This window comes from Eleutherodactylus coqui, chromosome 9 (genome assembly GCF_035609145.1).
Source record: "Eleutherodactylus coqui strain aEleCoq1 chromosome 9, aEleCoq1.hap1, whole genome shotgun sequence".
NCBI lineage: Eukaryota > Metazoa > Chordata > Amphibia > Anura > Eleutherodactylidae > Eleutherodactylus > Eleutherodactylus coqui.
This window is the reverse complement of record NC_089845.1, coordinates 156233577-156242059: the sequence shown is the minus strand read 5'-3', so window position 1 is coordinate 156242059 and position 8483 is coordinate 156233577. Positions and strand designations below refer to the sequence as shown.

At 42.1% G+C, this 8483-nt stretch overlaps 1 pseudogene; it reads left to right on the top strand.

The window, feature by feature from the left end:
- Positions 1-3640: 3640 nt before the first annotated feature.
- Positions 3641-7904, top strand: LOC136578732 (forkhead activin signal transducer 3-like; annotated as a pseudogene).
- The last annotated feature ends 579 nt before the right edge of the window (positions 7905-8483 follow it).

Here is an 8483-nt window from a genome sequence, read left to right as displayed (position 1 = left end):
CTGTAAAATGCTGTTAATTAAACATAAAAATAACAAGCCAAAAAAACCCCTAAGAGTATAAAACCATAAAACAAAAAACTGCAAAACCTGTAGGCCAACAGACAGATGTGGCTCCGTGTGTCCTGCCCTGGGGGATGTTATTCATCATCAGTGCATTTTGCATTTCAATGTTTTGTGAAAAATGAAAGAAATCACAAAAACATTTAAGGACTTTCATGACAATCCTACATAAAGACGTATGGTAGTATGTTTATGTAAGGTGCTAGCGGTGGGTGCATTCACTGAGATGCTCTTCAGTACTTGAAGCATCAGGGTGGGGTGAGATGCTAAAGGAATACAAGCCTCCTATGCTGTGAGAGTGGAGCCTCCTGTGGTGACCGATCTGGGGGACAATACAGTCTTTACATATGACTGACCCCAATAATATCCCAGAATGACTGTCAACAAGCAGCAATCAGAGACAACAATCCCAGCTGGGGAGGGAACCTCCTCACATTACACTGTATTCATGTATAGCTGTAGGGCATCTGACACATTACAGACTGAGGTGGAACTGCAGAGAAATTAGTGGTGATTCTCGCATTTCGTATTTGTTTTTGAATCCCATAGGGTGCAATTTTTTGTTTGTCAGTATTTACCTTCAAACAAAAGTAAAATAAATGAAATAAGTCCGGTCTGCAGAACCTACAGAGTCACAATCAGTAAAACCCTTTATTCTGCTCTATGATGTCTTCTAGAGATACTACATTGTCTTTTCAATCTCCTGCAATAAAACGTATTATACATGAGTACCAGAACCTACAGAGTCACAATCAGTAAACCACTTCTCAATCTCCTGTAGATACAAAAGTATAATACAATGATGGGATCTGGCGTATTATACATGAGTACCAAGAACCTGCAGCGACTCATCTCTGTATAATAAGTAGGCGCACCGGGGCTTTTCTTCCATTGTAAATATGTATTAAAAATCTTACAAAAGTTTCTTCTCTTCTTACCGATATTTTTTAATTAAACCTTTTCATTAGAAAACAGATCCTGAGTTGAAGCTGCGAATATCTCCAGCTTTGTTCACGTAAGAACTACGGCTCTATAGCTAAACCAAGTAGGTGACAGGGATGCATCAAACATCTCATTGACTTATAGGGTATTCCGGCAATTCAAAGAGAAAGTCATATCCTTCATAAGGCGATAATGTCATTCTGCAGTATAATGTTATCACTTGTTTATCGCTTTAACCCCTAAAGGAAGCAGCCTTTCTTGTTTCTACGGCGTACACACTGCAACAATAATATGATATGATAACTTTCTTCTATGGGTCAGTATGAGCAAATTTGTTTTTCCAAAAATATTTAATTTTTTAAAATTATTTTCTGCCCCCATACTTTCTTTTGGAGCACATATGACTTTTTGATCACTTTTTATTACATTTTTTCTTGGACATAGGGTGACCAAAAAAGTGTAATTCTGGCTTTTTTTCTGACGACGTTCACCATACGGGGTAAATACTGCTAGATCTGACTTTTGCGGATGGAGTGATACCAAATAAGTTTGTTTATTTAGATTAATTTATTACAAATATAAAAAGGGGGGAACTTATTAATTATTAATAACACTTTTTGAAACTAATTTTTACATTTTTTTAGTCCTCATCAGGGTCAAGAACTTGTGATGCTTTGATCGCTCCTGCATTATGATGTTATGCCTTACCATTATATCATACCGTAATCTGACAGGCATTCTATAAAGCCATGCCACAGGCCTGGATTGATAGGCAAACTGTAATGGCTGTTTTGGGGCCTTTCAGAAGCCCCAGGCTGGCATGTCAACCTGCGAACATTGATCGGGGCATTTAAATTCTGCTGTCAGAATTGACCTTGGCATTGAAAGGGTTAACAGCTCCAATAAGTGGTGAGGCTTATCGGAGCGGTTGTTGGCCGTAACAAACAGCCGGCACCAGCATTGTATAGAGCGGGATAAACGCCCCCAATCCCCCTCCATACATACCCCGAACCTGCAGGATATAACTGTATGTCTTGTAGTGTTAAGCGGACAAAATGGGTTGTGCCAAATTCACAGGATAAGGATAGCTTTATGATTAGTGGGGGTCTGATAACTGGAGCCACCACCAATCTTAGGAATGGGGTTCCCGAAAGTCCCCATATGAATGCAGCGGAGGTCACGCAAGCACGCCGTGACTCAACTCATTTCAATGGGAGTGCTGGAGAATGCCAAGCATTTGTACTCGGCAATTATTCACACTATCATTGATTTGAATGGAATGGCAGTGCACATGTGTGACCTCTGCTCTGCTCATAAAGGACCCCTGTTTTCATGATCGTAGGGATCACAGAAGCAGGACGCCCACCAATCATGATGTTATCCTTATAGAAGAAAATAGAATAACTTGGCCCATCCCCTTTAAGGGCCTTTTACAAAATTCAATTATCAGGCAGGAATTTTGCCAGAACGTTCATTTGCCTGCGCAAATGTTTTTTATAGTAGCATGAAGATGCTCACTGGTTGGCTGCACATGTCCCTGTGTGGACTGGGAGATGTATAGCCGATCAATGGTGGCTCTGTGAGGATGAACGCTTGTATTAATATTCGTCCCCATAAAGCCGATCATCTATTATGTGTGAACGGCAGTGAATGAGCACCAATCATCGTGTCAATGTTCATCTCATGTACATGGGCCCTAAAGGGGTTATGCTAAGATAGCATGCCCTATCCACATTAGGGCATATAGGGGTCACGCTGCTGAAGATCGCCCCCTCCATGACTAGTGTGGAGAGCCATGTTATAAGACTGTCTCCAATTCAGGCGGACAGTGTGCTGCTCTTGTAATTAATGTGAATGGCTGTCCTGAACTACTACATTTCTGCTGCAGTGGAAACATCTCGCTGGCTGCGGCCTCCATGACAAGCTATATGCAGGGGAGTCAAGAGGGCCCAGAATTATAATAGTGGTTGTGGAAGTTGGCACAACTCCTTCAAGGGTTTGTCAGTGTTCCAGAGATATCTGTTTTCGGTCGCTGTCTGACTCCACTCTTGCAGACTTAAAACAATAAGGTCAAAATTTATCGCCACCAATGACAAAAATCAGTACTCCATGGCCGGCTTACTCATACAGTACAATGAGGGAACTATATCAACGAGTCATCTACAAGACAATACAATAAATCCCCCAAGCTCAAGAGTCCATAGAGGGTGGGGGGGTTCAACCTTTTAAGACTCCATGCATTCGCCACAGCGGAGAGGCCTTTGCAGGATTCAGCCTACCACCATATACATTTACTCACTGGACGCCCCTTTAATTATGGCATTTAGTAGTTTACAAGTATTTTGTTCTACATGGATATTTTATACAAAAAAACTGCAATTTAAAAAAATGTAAAGTGCCTTCTACACTCATAGAATATAAGCTCTTAAACCAAGGGAATGAAATGTTATAGATTGTTAATCTAAGACCCAAATGATGTATGCAGATGATGACTGCCCATGCAACATACTTTAGGGTATACACACCTCATATACATACTGTATACATAACAGAAAGATGGATCACACCCAAGGACTGAAACTAAAGTGTAAACTCAATGTTATTGTCTTTATGGATAGAGGTTTTTATAACAATAATGATGGGTGGTGGTGGTGGGGTTACCAGCAATGGGTTCCTTTTGGTTTGGAGGCATTTACATAACAGTGCTGGAGGTGGGGTGATAGAACTTATCAAGGTCCCATTCAATGGGGCCCAGTGTCACATCAGATACAGCATTGGGAGCAGTGAAGACCACAGTGAACTCTACCTCTTCACTTTCCATCCTTGGTGAACACAAGAGCGAGACATGTCCTACCCATACCGTTCTTGGGATCCAACCTACGTGCCGGCAACTGACCTGCCCAGCATGGAGCAGATGCTGGAGAGAGACTCCAACAGGGAGAGTAGTTCAGGGGAAGGGAGAAGTCTTGTGTGTGAGCAAGACCTCATGGATGCTTCTAAGAAGATAGAGAAGACCCCTGGGAAGAAAAAGAACTACCAGCGATACGCCAAGCCTCCATATTCCTACCTGGCCATGATTGCCCTGGTTATGCAAGCCTCTCCAGAAAAGAAGCTCAAGCTGTCCCAGGTAAGAGAGCTTAATGTCCTGGAAGCACGGGGCAGTGATTGGCAAGTAGGAACTGACCAACAGCTGCAGCCATTATCCAGGTACAAAGTACTAGAAACTTCTTGTTATGCCCCTAAGGACGTGGTCTAGTTTGGTACTTAAATATACAATGATTGTTTTGGATTTGCTTCTTCATTTTTCAAAAGTAATTAACTCATTTTTCAGCCAACATGGCCATATGAGGGATCGCTCTTCGTATGGCGAGTTGTAGTTTTTATTGGTATGATTTTGGGGTACATATAATGTATAACTTATTTGGGAGGGGGCAGGGTGAAAGAACACATCAATTCTGCCATTTTTTAAGGCGTTCACCATGCAGTATAAATAACATGATCACTTTTTTTCTGGTGGTCGATATAATTCTAGTATCGTAATCGTATGTTTTGGTTTTTTTTAGGATTTTCCAACTTTGCACCATAAACCCTTTTTTGAAAAATAATTTGCTTTTGGCACCACTGCAGTTAAAAACCCTGAACTTCTTCATTTTTCCATAGACGATGCTGTTAAGGGCTTTTTTGTGTGAGATAGCTGTAGTTTTTATTGGTAACATTCTGGAACACGTAATACCTTATTGATCGCGTTTATTGCATTTTTTGGGAGGCAAAATGAACAAACCAAAAACACAATTGGGCTTTATTTTAATGGGCATTTGCCTCTCAGGATAAAAAGTGTGCTCAATTGATTATTTAGATAACTCGATACCAAAGGCATTTTTTATTATTTTGGAATTTTTTGTTCACTGTTTATATCCCTGTAGGGGACTAAAAACTGTGACCCTATTTAGATAATACACAGCAGTACTTCTGTACTGTAGTGCATTATCTCTATTAATTTACATAAGAAGCCATGGCAAACTTTTATCCCTCCGCAATTGGATGACCGAGGGCCAGTGACATCATAGAGGGAGCCCCATACATGCGGAGATCAATACTGATCTTTCTGATCCCCACTGTTGCAACAAGATCCTGTCTGCCAATCACTAAGCCCATGCTATCCATATGCTGTACATGTACACCATGGGGCAGGAAGGGTTTATACAATCTAAGCTCTTCCTACCCAATGGTAAGCAGGGGGTGGGGGCACAATTTACTAACAGACTCCAAGACTAAATGTTTTTGCTTTTTTCTAGATTCTTCAGGAGATCAGCAACATATTCCCCTTCTTCAAGGGAGATTACCAGGGATGGAAAGACTCCATCAGACACAACTTGTCTTCTAACGAATGCTTCACAAAGGTAAGGGACCCAATAATGGACTGCGGTGGTAGAATTTACTGAAGTGATATACCTCTTATAAGTGTCAACATCTTTTCCATATATAGTTGGGAGATTTCTTAACCCCTTAGTGACAAAGCCGGTTTGCGCCATAATGGCCAATCAATTTTTCTGTATTTTTCATTGTCGCAGTCCAGGAGCCATAACTAAGTTTTTTTGCGGGACAAGTTGTATTGTTTAATGAAATCTTTTTGGGTACATATAATGCACTGTATAATTTATTAATTGTTTTTATGGGGGATTGGGGAAAAAAGAAATTCAGCCATTTGTGTTAAATGTAATAACACTCTCGGGGTCAGCCCGATTCCAGACATACCAAGTTTATACAGGTTTTTTTATGTTTTACTATTTTTGTACACAAAAACATTTTAGTCTTCATTTATCCAATTTTTGGGAACATTTAAAACATTTTTATTACTATTTATTTCATTTTTTCTGGAGGCCAGATTAATAAAATCTGCAATTCTGGCTTTTTATTTTTAACAGCGTTCACCGTACGGTATAAATATGGTAAATTAATGCTGCAGTCCAGTATGACTACATTAATACCAAATTTATATAGGTTTGGGTTTTTTTTGCAATGTTTAAAAATTTTCAAAAATTATTTATCACTGCGTACAAAGAATTCTAACATTTTTATTTCTTTTTTGCAGCAGTGCTGTGTCAGATTTCTATTTTGCGCTATGAGCTGTTTTATATGTACGTGTTATATGTGCGCAGAAAATGAATTCTCCTACAATAATCAGAAGGTTTTTATAGAAGCGTTCATATGTGAGGAATGAGCAGCACAAAAAAGTGCGCACCTAAAAAAGATAGAACATGCACTATGTTCAGTGCGCGGTGACAGGAGTTTCCACTGATTCCTATGGGAGAAGTAGTTATTGGAAACTCCTGCTCTGGGAATAGATTCCCCGCCGCTTACAGCAGGACATTTATCACCTGCTGCCCAGAACACCTTTTAAATGTCCCGCTGTTAACTCCGGTTGGTCCCCGCGGGGATGAGGGGACTCACCGAGGGTTCTGATAATCCCCGCTGGGACTAACAAGATTTTACAACGGGACATTTAAAAGGTGCTTCTGGGCAGCAATAGCCCAGCAGTGGGGGACAGTAGGGGAACCGATATACGCTCGTGTAAATAAGCCTTTAGGTGGATTTTTTAATAGATTTTGTATGACTATTTTAGTGTTTTTCCCCTCTTTTTTTATGTCCCGGTAGGAGAGCCAATCCTGCAATCCTATGACCGAACAGATAATAGACAGCAGTACTTCTGACCTGCAATGTATCATCTGGTCTTTCATGATAGGATGGCAGAGGAAGCCCCTCCCTCTGTTACAGTACACTTGTACATGTCATAATCAACAATGATTGGGGCATGTAAGGGATTAACGGCAGGGATTGCAGTTCTTTGCCATTCCAGTCATTGTAGCAGGACGATAGCTGACTCCCATTGCGAATGGCATGGACTCAGCTCTGAGACCGCACCAGCTACATGCCAGACATATCTGGCATTTCAGGGAAACTCCTGCCCTCCCATGTAGTACATGTAAATACTGGTGCTGGAAGGGGTTAATAGTGCAAATAAAAAGTCACTGTCTGATAGGAGAAAGCTCATTAAATACATTCATCTCAACAGTATAAGATGCCACCAGGCCGCATGTGCTAAAGGCAGATATATTCATCTAAGACGCAGTTCAACCAGCCTGTAATAAGTGGTGTCATCATTAATAAAACTCCTGTAATTTGCCTTTGGTGTAAACCAGAATTGTCCAGTAAGCCATCAGCTGAATTATTTTTCATCTTGTTTTCAGGTCCTGAAAGATCCGCTCAAACCGCAGGCGAAGGGAAACTACTGGACGGTGGATGTCAGCAAGATTCCGGATGACGCCATGAAGATCCAGAACACGGCGGTCAGACAGGATATCTATCCACACAACCTGGCCCCCTTCATTGTCCACGGACATCCCTTCCGTCCTACATGGTGCCAATATTCTGCTGTCCCTCCTACTGATGCGGCAGATCCTCCAGCAGCACAACCAGAAGCCGCTGCTGCAGCCAGCTCATCTGCCCCGGACCCCGCAGTGTCTTACCCAATGATCCTATGGAACCTGCCTACGTCTTACACGAACTGTGTTGCCCCTAATGTGGTCGCCCCTCCTAGTGTCCATCCTCTTCTGCTTTACCCCAACTTTGCATCAATGTCCCCGGGTAACTACATCCCGCCTCCTTGCCCCAATCCCCCTTACCAAAACAGGAGGGAGGCCTACCCCTCCAGCCTACAACCACAACTACCCCTCGCCCCAAGGCCTCCACCGGTGTCTGCTGATTTCCACCCTAACAGATCAGTATATGATATTGAAGGATACACCCCACAAACTCTGCCCATCCCACCGCCCCAGACAGTATACAGGCAGCCGCTCACGCACAGCGCCAGCTATTCTGGATACCGGCATGCGGGTTACTAATAGTGGAGGCGCAATCTTTGGGTCTGAGGACACAATGTTGGGTCCTCGATCCTCACAGCCTCTTAGGGCCGGTTCACACGGTTGAATTTGTGCTGCGTAATATTTTCAATGTGTTCATTCACATAGATGCATTTTTTCATGCTCACAAAGAAAAAAATCACAACATGTTTTATATTTGGAGCATTTGTGCATTACATGACCCCAGTGATATCAATGGGCTCTTTCCGTGCTTGCGCAAATTTGGAATCCTGCATATTTGCATCACACATGTACACAAAATCAATGCACCTTTATGTATATTTGTGTACACAAACATGCTGGAGTTTCACGCACAAATATTCATGCCAGAGCCAGTGACAAACGCCGTCACAAGCGCATCTCCACCGCACAACCATGGGGGGTATGTGTGGCAAGAGTTTGCTTACAACCCTGTGAACCGTAGGATGTGTTTACATGTGGCAGATTTTGGTGCCGCACCAAAGTCCACAGAATATCTTGCACTGCGGATTTTGGTGCAGGTCTGCTTATTTCACCCCTTCAGCTGAAGTCTGATGCAGATCCGCAATCTACACCAAACCG